Source organism: Ambystoma mexicanum, chromosome 12 (assembly GCF_040938575.1).
Source record: "Ambystoma mexicanum isolate Mex_15411 chromosome 12, UKY_AmexF1_1, whole genome shotgun sequence".
NCBI classification, from domain to species: domain Eukaryota; kingdom Metazoa; phylum Chordata; class Amphibia; order Caudata; family Ambystomatidae; genus Ambystoma; species Ambystoma mexicanum.
Window position 1 is genome coordinate 1,227,535,138 of NC_090936.1, and position 13,200 is coordinate 1,227,548,337.

Sequence of the window (13,200 nt, forward strand, 5' to 3'; positions counted from 1 at the left end):
GCAAAGTTAGGAGGCCTGGGGCCAACCCAGATGGAAAGTCAAGGATTTACGGGACACCTTGGCCAGTCCGTTGCAAGGGAGGCCAGGCGGACAAAATACCTTAAATGATGAGAAAGCTCCAGCGGTGGCAGTTGTTCTTGGCAGCGGGTGCAAGTCGTGGCTTCGACCAGAGAAAGAGACGATCCTGACAAGGAAGAAAGCTGGAAGTCGTTGCACTGCCAGGGATGAAACCAGCCGCGGAGTTCCCGATTAAAAGGTGCGTCCCTTTTATTCGCGGTCAGTGGTGAAGTGTGGCTATCCGGCCGCCGGGGTGCTTGGCACGGGCGATTCGACCACGAGACATCCTGGAAGGCGAAAAAGGCGAACTGGTTGGTCCCACCAGCTCAAAGGGAAGAAGACTCTCCTGGAAGAAGATCTCCTCTGTCGTTGGGGAAGCGGTGAGTTCGTTACAGCAGGGCTCCACCGGTGGTATCGTCATTGTAGATGGCTCAGCTTCTCCCATCTTCGGATTCTTTAGGTCCTGTGGCGACTTCTGAAGTTCCAGTCCCCAAGGCCCTGCATTTATGCAGCAAATCCCCCATTCAACAGCCTAGCTGTCACTCAAACATGCTAAGTGGTGAGCCGGGCAGCTCACCACTGGGCCAATCAAACAAGAGTGCTACTTGAGTTGCTTAGGCAACGCAGTCCAGGGTGCCTATTCCCCCTCCCACACATCCTGTAGACCCCAGACAGAGTGGCACCATTTGGAGGGCTTCTGTGCAGAAGCCCGCCAAACAGTGGAACAAAGGGCTCGACTTGGGTTAGAGTTTCAGAGACGAACACAAACGCCATTTTAAAACCGAGTTCTGGCAAAAAGACCCGACTGGTGAATTAATATTAAATAAATAAACCGGCGGTATCTTTAACATTGCACCAAAAAGTGGTGCGTTTAAAATCAATGGGAAAATCCCATAGGGAATATTCCGGTGGGAATATTTCGCGTGGTAACCAATGCCACTGCCAGAAATTCAACAAGGTTGGACTGCACAGTGCCCCCTTGGAAACAGACCCAGGGGTAATCTAATTACCCCCTTCTAGTACTTCCACAATATGGTGGTTTGTACTGGTTCTGTTCACAATTTGAGACTAGTAAAGCCAATGGTGACTTTACATGCCCTGGGAGACAGTAGTCAGTCCCAGGGTATGGAGTCTATGTTTGGGGGTCACGATAACACCTGTGTTACTGCACTGAGGGTGCTGTGTAACACACATACCAAAAACACATGAAGCCCTATGGAGTAAAAGACCCCATAGCCCATAAAACACATTCACAGTCAAAGGACATTCTCAAATCATGCCTAAGAGTGGGAGGAAAAGAGTCTCACTCTTAGCAGGAGAAACAAATAAACCCCAAAAATCCAGCAAAGCTGCTGGGGACTCACTAGGTTTGGGAAATTCGCCTTAACAGAGAATTCTCCCTAACAGTGGACATACGACGCACCTATCTGGCAGCCATAAGGGCTTACAGGAATTTGGAGGGTGGCTTATTCTCCTCCTCCTCCAACGCGGTGGTCAAGCGACACTTGGCGGGCCTCCACAGACTCTACTCGCCTATTAAGAAAGCCAATGGCGTCCGCGGACATCAGACTAGTCACCATTAAAAACGCTCTGCTGGTGGGCCTCACTTCGGCTCGCAGAGTCAGCGAGAAACAGGCTCTGGTGGGATCATAACCCTACACTACCTTTCACAAGGACAAAATGGTCCTGCGAACGCACCCTGCGTTCCTAACCAAGGTAGTCTCCTCTTTCCATCTTAACGAGGAGATGGTCTTACCCACTTTCTTCGCTGACACCAAGGATGAGCCTCAGAGGGGCTTGCACTGTCTGGATGTCAGACGCGCTCTGAAATACTATCTGGACAGGACCAAGGACTTCTGCAAGTCGAATGCCCTGTTTGTCACCTTCGGCGGGTCCAGGGCCGGTTATCAGGCTTCCAAGGCCTCGATAGCAAGGTGGATGGTCGCGGCCATCAAAGAGGCCTGTGAGGGGCAGCACAGGTCATTGCCAGCGCACTTGCATGCCCACGCGGTCAGAGCCAAGGCCACGGCCATTGCGTTCCAGCGGCATGTGCCGTGGCAGGTAATCAGAAGGGCGGCCACCTGGGCCTCCCCTTCAGCTTTTTGTAAGCACTACTGTTTGGACGCAGACTCTAGGTAAGATGCAGATTTCGGGCAGGCAGTTCTAAGGAATCTGTTTTCGTAAGGAGGGTCTCCTCTCCACCCTCGGGCAATATTCATTTGTAATCGCCCATACAGTATGGAGGAAAGGGGACGGGACGTAAGCGTAATTAATAGTTACTCACCGTAGTCCATAGTCCCCTTTCCTCCATACGTCCCACCATCCTCCCCCCTAATTATACTGGTGTCATCAGGCAATGATAACAATTGTCAACACGTCAATGGGGACTGAGGAGTGGCGCCGGTGGGCGGAGACAGGCAAGCACTTGCTCTGAGGGCTGCGCCCCAGCGCGCCTCTAAATTTAAAGGGGAAGAAGGTTTTTTCTGGTGAAAAAGGTTCTGTTTCCCGTCCCTAGCGAGGGAGGCCCATACAGTATGGAGGAAAGGGGACTATGGACTAAGAGTACGTCAGTAACTATTAATTTCCCGGACAACATACAGCATCTACTATTGCTGATCCTTACTGCTAATTACAAATAGTGTATGGTAGTGTTCATGAAAAAGAAAGAAGTGCTCAAAAAATTATATGTCAGGATGTTCAGGCCGTTGGCCTCCCTTCCCCACGTTTTCAGCCGGGACAAGGCAGTTCAGTCGAGCATAGCACACTCTCGGGCTTCTTTCAGCACGAGGACACAGTTCCATTACCAGCATCAGGGCCTTATGTACCCAAGTCTCTTAAATTATCAAAGTCTCTTGATGCAGAGGACCTCATGTACCAATACAAACAAAGATCCTTTCACCTTACAAGCTCTCCAGTTAGGTGATTTACTCTTCACCGCGGATCCCCCTCAGCCGGGCTCAGATCCTTCCTCGTACACAGAAAAAGGTTGATTATTGATGCACACCTCAAATTAAATGGCAATGAAACATATATTTAAGAGATGCTGTAGATTAATTTTAGGTGCGGGGGAGGAACTGAGGCCATGGCACAAGACCCCTACAAACAAGAGACAATTGGAATGAGGATTCAACGAGGGAACCCTCCCGTCCCCTGCACACTTTAGGATGTTTGGACTAGGTCCACTACTGTTTTCTCATATTAATACAAAAAACATATAAACCAAAGAGTTCAGTTGTGTGTTTTTATAGCAAAAGTTTATATCTAAAGTGTCAAATACACAATATTTCAAAAGGAGAAACATTTACAAATTCAAGAAGCAAAGCAGTGCAATAGTAGGTCACAATAAATTTGAAACAATGTTAGAATCCAATTCATGTGGCGACGCGTTTCGAGGATACTTTCCTCTTCTTCATATGGCCAAAATTGAATTCTTCATACAAAAGGAAAGAAACAAAAGGGAGAACATTTGTACAAGTTTTTTTATACCTTGAGGTAATTCATTAAACTGTGCATTTCAGTGTCATCTGTGAGTCAGAGCAGACTACATTGTCAGAGTAATTGTAATTAATCTAGTGCCACAAGGGCACATTCATTCCCAGTTAAATTCAGGGTGAGGGGAGAAGAGGTTCAGAGAGACGTTTCTAGTCCAGTTCAAGAGAAGTCATCGTTCAAAAGTGTTTAGAAAGACTGTAGATAGGTAAAGGAGCCATATAGGACAAGATATAAGAGAGTTTAATTACCAGTAAGCAAAGTGTTCAAGGGCATCAGGTGCAGATAGGGATCCTTGGTGGTGAATCAGACAATGTGTGGATCCTCCACGGGAAATATAGTTTGCTGTAGTCAAGAGGAAAACACAGCTGCAACAAGATTGAGGAGCAAGTGTGTAAAAATCAAACTATGATGAGAGGTAAGTTCAACCCTAGGCACTAGACGAAATGTAGTACCTGTGGAATGTACAAGAGGAGTAGCAAGTGCTGGAGAAAATATTCGAACGGCGTGGAAGCCTGATATATTCGGGGTTCATTCACGTTAAATATTGTGTAACTTCTGTTCAACGTTCATCAAGAGTCAGCAAAGCACTCTATAGAATATGATATAAGTGCGAGCTTGAGAGGAATACTAAAACAACATATATTGATACAGTACTATCCACAACTAAAGTGTTGGCTGATGAAAAAAATATACCTTGTGGTATACGCTTAGCAGTTATGGTGCGCGAGCTGTCAGGCACAGCGTGCTGGCAATGCGCTTTCTTCAGTGGGTGGTTTGTAAGGATAGGAATTCAGGCAAAACGAATACAGTGCACATGTGCACTACGAGTCTCAATGCGCAGATGATGATCTGTGAAAAAGTGTAACAGAGAATTAACCCGGATCGAGGTTAAGAAAGTACTTAAACTAGAAATCTCAATGGGATAGACAATGCCTGGTAACGTGCGCTTACCTGCACAATAGGAGACCAATCGCAAAGACAGCTGCCGCCGGTCAACGCTTCCTAGCAGCTATGGAGACGGCGCGCAATGTGGAAGAAAAGGTTGGAGAATATGAAGATAGAGAAGGGACTAAAGCAGTCACCTAAAGGATCGGCCATTTTAGAATGGAGTAGGTAGTCATCGGGTGAGCCCGCCGAGGAAAACCACATTGTGTCAAGAGGAGTGAAAGTATATGTAGAATAAAATTGATGAAAATAAAGATAAAAATAAAGGGAAAATAGAAAAAGTATGAAGAGAAAATGTGAACAATACTATTGAAAAATCCTGCAGAGTCAACAAAAAGAGACTATTCAATGGGGAAGTAGACAGATTAGGAGGTGCCACTGAAATACAGAAACGTCAAAATGAAACGAGCTCCATCCGCCAGAGTCCAAATGAAAGTGGGAATTTTAACCACTCACAAGGTTAATTCGCATAGTGTATGGCTGAAGGGTGGACAAAAGAAAATAAGTACAGTTTGTATACATAAGTTGTCGTCCAACATATAACACAAGAATTCATTATATGTATATACATATATATACATTTTAGTTCAACCTTCAGTGGATTATGTATTAAAAGGGTATCAAGAGAATAATACAAGTCATTGCAAAATACAATCGGATATTACTTGTTTGCAGTTAAAATTTCCTTCCTCATACACAACCAGTCTCCCTCATCCGGGCTTAGACCAATTCCAGTTCGTATTAGCTATCGAAGACTTTCGTATTTGCACAGAATTTACCTTGACCCGTTGCAGGACCACTCCAATTTTACAATTCAGATTTCACATGTGCCACCTCTCAGTTGGATACCTAACGGAGACCTTCGAATAAGCACACACATGGTGCTGACCATTCTGTATATGGTATCTATCTTGGCTTCAAAATTTCAGTCACTCCTTGGATGTTCAATTATATTTGTGTTGCCCATCACACGCTCCACATGTTGTTTCTTCAGATTAGTTCATACAAAGTTGTCGCTTGCAACCTTGGTTCTAACAGAGACCGATCTGTTATCAGTCTCCCCGACTCACCGGCTGTGCTGACTTTACTGGTGCTGCTCTGTTGTAGGAGCCAAGAACAGTACCACGGCGGCAATCGCTCCTCCCCGCCTTGGCTATCGACGCAGGAGTGCCCCGGGTACCTCTGACACACAATGCCCATTTCTTCAGGGTCTTATGTTTCGTATTCTTGAGGGCTCGTGGAAGTAGCGGTTTTCCTCTGAAAAGGTCAAGTGCACTTTGCTCCTTGCAACCCTCTCTGGTCTTGCCATCTTTATCCTTGTATTAAACTGCCATCTCTTACAAACACCACAATCTTGCTTTCGCCTTGATGGTACTCACGGGTCTTCGGGTTCAGTGGTAGTCTTGGAGAGGTAAGAGGCGCCCGCCCCCCCCTCCCCCCGGAAGTACAGAGACCATAAAACTAGTCTGTGTGACCAGGGGGCTACCGCCTGGGAAACCCTTGTGGGGAAGAAAACCCAGATTCAGATGGCGAGATGGAAGTCCAATGAAGAAGAATATCAATCTTCCACGTGAAGTAGCAAAGATTAGCAGCAAGGTTATCCAGTAGAATAGGAGTCCAATGGAAAAGGTTATCGATCTTCACGTGGAGTAACGAAGATTGGCAGCAGGGTTATCCAGAATTGAGGAGTCCAATGGAAGAGGAAATACAGGAATGGACAGAGAAACGGTAAGGTAAGTGGACAAACGTCAGGTAGGAAGCAGAGTGGAGACGCGAGAAAAGAAGGCAAGCGCGAGGTAGCACGAAGAGCCAAGATCGGCGAAGAAATGCAACGAGAAGGAAGGTAGGGGAGACGATCTCCGCGCAGAGTGCGTGGAGAAAAGAGTAGAATGAAAAATAGCCGAAAGTTAGAAATGAGTCGAAAGCGGCAGAACGCCGAAAAGTAGAAGGGAGTCGAGGGCGGAGCAAGCAGCACGAAGCCGAAAGTAGAAGGGAGCCGAAAGCGGCAGAAGGGGCACGTCTCCGGAGGCAGAGACGCCGAGAGCAACGTAAACAGCGAAAAGCAACAAACGAGAAAGGAAAACCTTTGGAAAGGTTTGAGAGGGAGCGTAGCTAGCGGAGCAATGCTAAACGTAGCAGTAGAGTAGCAACGCAGTTACCTGTCAGTTCTTGGGGCTTAAGTACGAACGAATGGTAAACAGCGTGCTTCCCGGAAGCACGAAAACTAGACCTGAAATGTTAGTAAGTGGTAACACTGTCAAGCAGGCGCCATCTTGGATTCCACTGAGAATATCGCAGATTATGCATCTTCCAGTGTGTCCATAGGCTTCTAGGATTTCTTCTGACAGTATGCCCGCCCCCGTGGGGTGGAAGGACCAGGTTTCCAAGGATGAGACCTATGGAACCTGTGTACTAAGGTAGGGGCATGAACAGAGGAGGCTGGTTCCCAAGTTCTATCGGAAGGTCCATAGCCCTTCCAATCGATCAGATATTGTAAAGTTCCCCGATGATAACTGGAATCCGCTATAGCTGACACCTCATACTCTGGTCCTTCGGGTGTGTCGAGTGGAGGAGGAGTGAATGTTCTTAATCTGTGGAACCTGTCAGACACATGAGCTTTTAGTTGAGAGATATGAAACACATTATGTATCCGGGACCAGGATGGAGGTAATTGAATCCGGTAAGCTACCTTGCCAATGGCCTTGGTTACCTGAAAAGGGCCAAAGAATTTGGGGGCTAATTTGGAAGGTATTAGTCTCCTTGGGAGATATTTAGAACATAACCAAACAAGATCCCCCGGCTGGTAAATTGGTTCCTGGGTTCTCTTCTTGTCAGCTTGTCTTTTGGTTTTTTCTTGGGTATCCTTCAATACGGTACGGGCAAGATTATGTCCAGATTGAATGTTGGCCACCAATTCTTCAATAGCAGGTGAATTTGTTATCCGGGGTGAAGTGGTAGGTATTATTACAGGGTGAAAACCATAAGTACAATAAAACGGAGACATCTTGATCGCTGAATGTTGAGAATTGTTGTAAGCGATTTCTGCATAGGGAAGCAGCTCATTCCAGTTGTCTTGTGTAGCGTAGATAAAGTATCTGAGGTATTGCTCCAAAGATTGGTTTAGCCTTTCAGTCTGCCCATTACTTTGTGGATGGTAACCTGAGGTCAGGTTCTGTTGTATGTTTAGAGATTGACATAAATTCTTCCAAAATGTCAAAATGTGTTGCGGTCCCCTGTCGGAGATAATGCTCTTGGATAATCCATGCAAGCGAAAAATAGTCTGTAGAAAACAGGATGCCATTTGAGCAGCTGTAGGAAGTTTCACCATGGGAATGAAGTGGGCCATCTTTGTCAAAGAATCAATGGTTACCATTATGGTGGTATTGCGGTTAGAAGGAAGTAGATCTACTATAAAATCGGTAGAAATCCTTTCCCAAGGTTGGTTGGGTATGGGAGGTTGGATTAACTTTCCTACTGGTAACTTCCTAGGTGTATTTTCTTGAAGACGTGTCACAAGAAGCTACGTAGTCTTTGACATCAGTAGACAACGAAGGCCACCAGAAATGACGGCTGATCAATTCTTGTGTGTTGGCAATACCACGATGACCCGCGATCTTGTGGTCATGGCACATGTGCAACAACACTTGTTGTTGAAGGGACTCAGTAGGCACATACAGTTCTGTGTTGTGATAGTACAACCCTTGTTCTTCCTGGAGTTGGAACTTTTGGAAATCAATATCGTTGATTTTATTTACTTGACTACGGACTTCTTGAAGGAATGTGGAGACTACAAAAACAAAAGTGGCTTGGGGTAATATTTTCTCATGAATACAACCTTCTTCTGATTGGAGGCTCCGAGACAAGGCATCAGCCAATTGATTATTGGTTCCTGGGATGTGGGTGATGACGAAGTCAAAGGAAGAAAAAAAATAACCCCAGCGGGCTTGGCGGCTGTTTTGACATTCGTAATTTTGAAGGACCTTCTGGTTTCTGTGGTCGGTTCTGATAGTGATGGGATATTTCGCTCCAATCAGAAGATGTCTCCACTCTTGCCATGCCTTTTTTGTAGCGAGTAATTCTTTTTCAAGAACAGTGTAATTCTGTTCTGAGGAGGATAAAGTTTTTGACATGTAAGCTATGGGGTGTTCTTTGCCACTTAGAGAAGTCTGTTTCAATACACCTCCAATAGCAGAATGGGAAGCATCGGTTTCAAGAATGAATGGCTTGGTTTGATCTGGTAATCTTAAAATGGGCGCTGATGAGAAGGCCATCTTGAGTTTGTCGAATGCTTGCTGTGTCTCCGTAGTCCAGAAGTATTTTTTTCCTTTTTGTAAGAGTGTAGTTAAAGGTTTGATGATTTTAGAGAAGTTGGGTATATATCTTCGATAGAAATTTAAGAACCCCACAAATCTTTGAATCTCTTTTACCCCTTGCGGGGCCTTCCATCGCAGAATGACTTGTACCTTTCAGGGGTCCATGGAGGCCCCTTCTGCAGAAAGTATAAATCCCAAGTAGGGAATACTGTCTTGATGAAACAAGCACTTCTCCAATTTGGCAAAGAGATGGTTGTTTTGTAGACGATGTAAAACTTCGGAAACATGATTTATGTGTTCATGCAGATTGTTGGAGAAGATCAGAATATCGTCTAGGTAGACGATTAATGAATGAAGTAACAAGTCTGAAAATAACTGGTCTACAAACCTCTGGAAAACAGAAGGTGCATTCGCTAACCTAAAGGGCATCACGCAATATTCGTAGTGCCCAAAGGGTGTGCGGAACGCGGTCTTCCATTCGTCTCCGCTTTTGATCAGAATTAAATAATAGGTCCCTCTTAAATCCAGTTTCGTAAAAATGGAAGCACCCCTTACGGCTTCAAGGATATCTTGGATCAGGGGCAAAGGGTATCGGTCTTTATGGGTGACCTCTCTTACAAACACCACAATCTTGCTTTCGCCTTGATGGTACTCACGGGTCTTCGGGTTCAGTGGTAGTCTTGGAGAGGTAAGAGGTGTCCCCCCGGAAGTCCAGAGACCATAAAACTGTACTCTGTGCGACCAGGGGGCTACCCCCTGGGAAACCCTTGCGGGGAAGAAAACCCAGATTCAGATGGCGAGATGGAAGTCCAATGAAGAAGAATATCAATCTTCCACTTGAGGTAGCAAAGATTAGCAGCAAGGGTATCCAGTAGAAGAGAAGTCCAATGGAAAAGGTTATCGATCTTCACGTGGAGTAACGAAGATTGGCAGCAGGGTTATCCGGAATTGAGGAATCCAATGGAAGAGGAAATACAGGAATGGACAGAGAAACAGTAAGGTAAGTGGACAAACGTCAGGTAGGAAGGAGAGTCGAGACGCGAGAAAAGAAGGCAAGCGCGAGGTAGCACGGAGAGCCAAGATCGGCGAAGAAATGCAGCGAGAAGGAAGGTAGGGGAGACAATCTCCGCGCAGAGTGCGAGGAGAAAAGAGTAGAATGAAAAATAGCCGAAAGTTAGAAATGAGTCGAAAGCGGCAGAACGCCGAAAAGTAGAAGGGAGCCGAGGGCGGAGCAAGCGGCACGAAGCCGAAAGTAGAAGGGAGCCGAAAGCAGCAGAAGGGGCACGTCTCCGGAAGCAGAGGCGCCGCGAGCAACGTAAACAGCGAAAAGCAACAAACGAGAAAGGAAAACCTTTGGAAAGGTTTGAGAGGGAGCGTAGCTAGCGGAGCAATGCTAAACGTAGCAGTAGAGTAGCAACGCAGTTACCTGTCAGTTCTTGAGGGTTAAGTACGAACGAATGGTAAACAGCGTGCTTCTCGGAAGCACGAAAACTAGACCTGCAATGTTAGTAAGTGGTAACACTGTCAAGCAGGCGCCATCTTGGATTCCACTGAGAATATCGCAGATTATGCATCTTCCAGTGTCTCCATAGGCTTCTAGGATTTCTTCTCACACCATCTCGGAACTGCTGCTTCCTTGTGTGTTTTGCCTTGCTCAGAGTGTGCTTTCATGCTCTGCCTTTTATCCATGTGGGGAAGTGGGATGCAAGTCAGGTGTGTGTAATTATCAGTAATTGCTTGACTCTGCATGGCCCTTGGTTTGGGACAGGTCAGGTATATGGCTTGGGTGTTATTCCGTTTTCTCTGAGTGAGCTGTCCATGAGAAAGTGTTTGTTTCGGATAAAGGGGAAGGGGGTTGAGTTCATAAGTATCCTACCTGGTAGGATGGGGAAAAGGTGTTATCGAGAAGGGGATACCGTGTCTCACCCTCCGGTGTCCCATTTCCCGAAGACCCCCGATACATGTGATCCACCTGCACTGGTCCACCCCTAGGAGCTGGATCCAAAAGCGATGGTCGTGTCCTGGCCACCTGGAAATCAGATTCCCGGGTGCTAGCGGGTGAGACACCTTCTGGTTTCTCACACTACCTAGCACTACTTCTATGAGCGGGTTTCCCTATCTATGAAACTAAACTATCGGTGCTTGTCGGTTGTCCAAAAATCAAAATGAGTCATCAGTCCAAAATCTAACCGCTATCTGGCACTACCACTTTTAGAAAATGCAACAGAAAAGTAGGCCAGTATCGTAGCCTCTCAACTCATGCTTCTTCTGGCCAATCAGACTAGGGTTGTTCCTCAAATAGTGTCCATCAGTCTAATGTGGGCCTCACTAGATGATCACCATAAAGTTTTCAATCTTCTCTTCAGATCTGTCATAACAAGTTTTAAGTCTTCCTTAAAGGGTGAAATTATTGTCTTAGTGCGAATCCACCAACTTGGTTTCAGTCCTTCAATTGGTTCTTGATTCAGAATTAAGTAGATGAACCTTCCAGGTTCCCAGTTTTCCCAGTTTTGCAAAGTGTTACTTAATTTTCTCTGTCTCACCAAGCCTTCTGGCCCTCTGATTCACTCAACTCAGCACGCTCTCTTGGGCATCTGCCCATGTCAATCAAGCAGGTTTCTCAGGCTCCTGTAACCCTTTTCTTTCTCCAACCTCTTAGCTAACTTGCGTTCGTTAAGCCCCTTTTGCGGCTGTTTAATGCCAGGACGTATGCATCTGTCCTTCCCTCTCCCTGGCGTTCCCTTCTTGGGAACACATGCTTCCTTGTTTCCACCTGGCTCTGCAGTTTCTGTCCAATGATCTGGGATTTGACTTCCCATTTGTGGTCCTGTCTTGGCGTTGGATACCGGGGTCTGGGCCTACCACAGTTGCTGCGTGGTTATGCCACTAGGCAAGATGCTCTCGCTAACATCCTCGCTCCTCTGAGTGTTTTCGCCCTTTGGAATGGAGGTCCTCAGCTATCTCTCTTCCCTTCACTTCTCTCTCCACGCTACCGCGGGCTCTGCAGCCTAGTGTGGCTCTGCCGCTACAGGACGTTCCAAAGTCAGAGGCTTGCCCCTGCGTATGATTCCTCCTCTTCCATTCCAGCCTCCTTGCCTCTTTATTCTTGCCTCCGTAGTTCCACGCTGTTGGCTTGAGTAAGGTTAGTGTGTCGGGTATGCCAATCGACAGGAAGACTATCAGTCTTTTCCATTCCCATGTAGGCCGATACAGTGTTCTGTATAGGGAGTTCCTTGTAGGAATGGGATTCTTTGTCTCCTAAAGGGAAGTGTCTCTCAGTGAGATCCCACTTTCCCAGACCCCTAGGGAGGGTCTTGCTTAGCAGGCACACCTGTTGGACCTCCCTAGCCTCAAAAGGGGTTGGCTCCCCCCTGTGGAAGAAGGGACGAATTTCCCAGATCCGTCATGGCAGCTAAAGATTTACTATTCGGTTCCATGTGTTAACTAAAATTGTTATAATGAAAACAATTTTACCGACACTTAAAAAAATACAGAATTATTTTCATTTATTTTTATTTGGTGGGGTCCCCCACAAACCCCCGGTTTTACAATGATTATAACCCCAACACGCCCGCCCCCTTTTTAATCCCCCCCTCCCCCAAATATATATTTTCTATAAATTCAGTTTTTTTTCAATATTTAAGTTTAGGAAAAAATGTTATTAGTTATTATATTTTCAGTAACATCACGGGATACTGTACTATTCCGCAGTGTAGCCCACACAGAGTTCTCTGCAAACGCGTGCATGACAATGCTTGCGATATTGCTCAGATTGCGGTAGTTTGCAAAGAACTTCAGAAAAGCCAAACGACCACATTTGCGGATAGCCCATGAACAGTGCTCGAAGCTCCCCCACAATCAAGATAGAGAGAAAGTAAACTAAGTAACAACTACTTATTAACATTCGCTTCTACCAGACTCACTGAAACAGCACAGCTACTCTGGCTCTGCAGATAATGCGGATGCTGGCAATGGCCTGTATGGAATCCAGGGTGGTGGACTGGCCACGTAAAGACCAAAGGTCCAAATTCCTGATCAGTTAATGAGCTCAGGTGGATACATTATGCACACCCTCACTAAGTGTCCAGCCCCCAGAGAGAGGGTAGAGGGTTATACAGGCCTGGGCTTTCAGTCTGACTGTATCAGAGTTTGGGTACATTTGTAGCAAGTGGTTGGTGATAATGGAAGGACGTCGTGTCTAGAAGGGGAGAAGGTGGTGGGTGGACATCAGGAGTAGGTTGGCGAGTAACAGGAGGAAGTGGCAGTAAAAGTCTCAGTAGAGCGGTGAACAGCAGGAGGATGTGGTAGAGAATGACAAAGAGGTTGGGAAAGAACAGCTGGATTGAATAGCTATCATAGGAAGGTACAAGGAGGCCAGCAGTGTCCATGCAGG

The 13,200-nt window shown here is 46.2% G+C and overlaps 1 protein-coding gene across 2 annotated transcripts in view; it reads left to right on the top strand.

The window, feature by feature from the left end:
* Positions 1-13,200, top strand: part of ALDH1L2 (aldehyde dehydrogenase 1 family member L2) — an 836,174-nt gene that overhangs the window by 804,498 nt on the left and 18,476 nt on the right. The gene's annotated exons all lie outside the window — the stretch shown is intronic.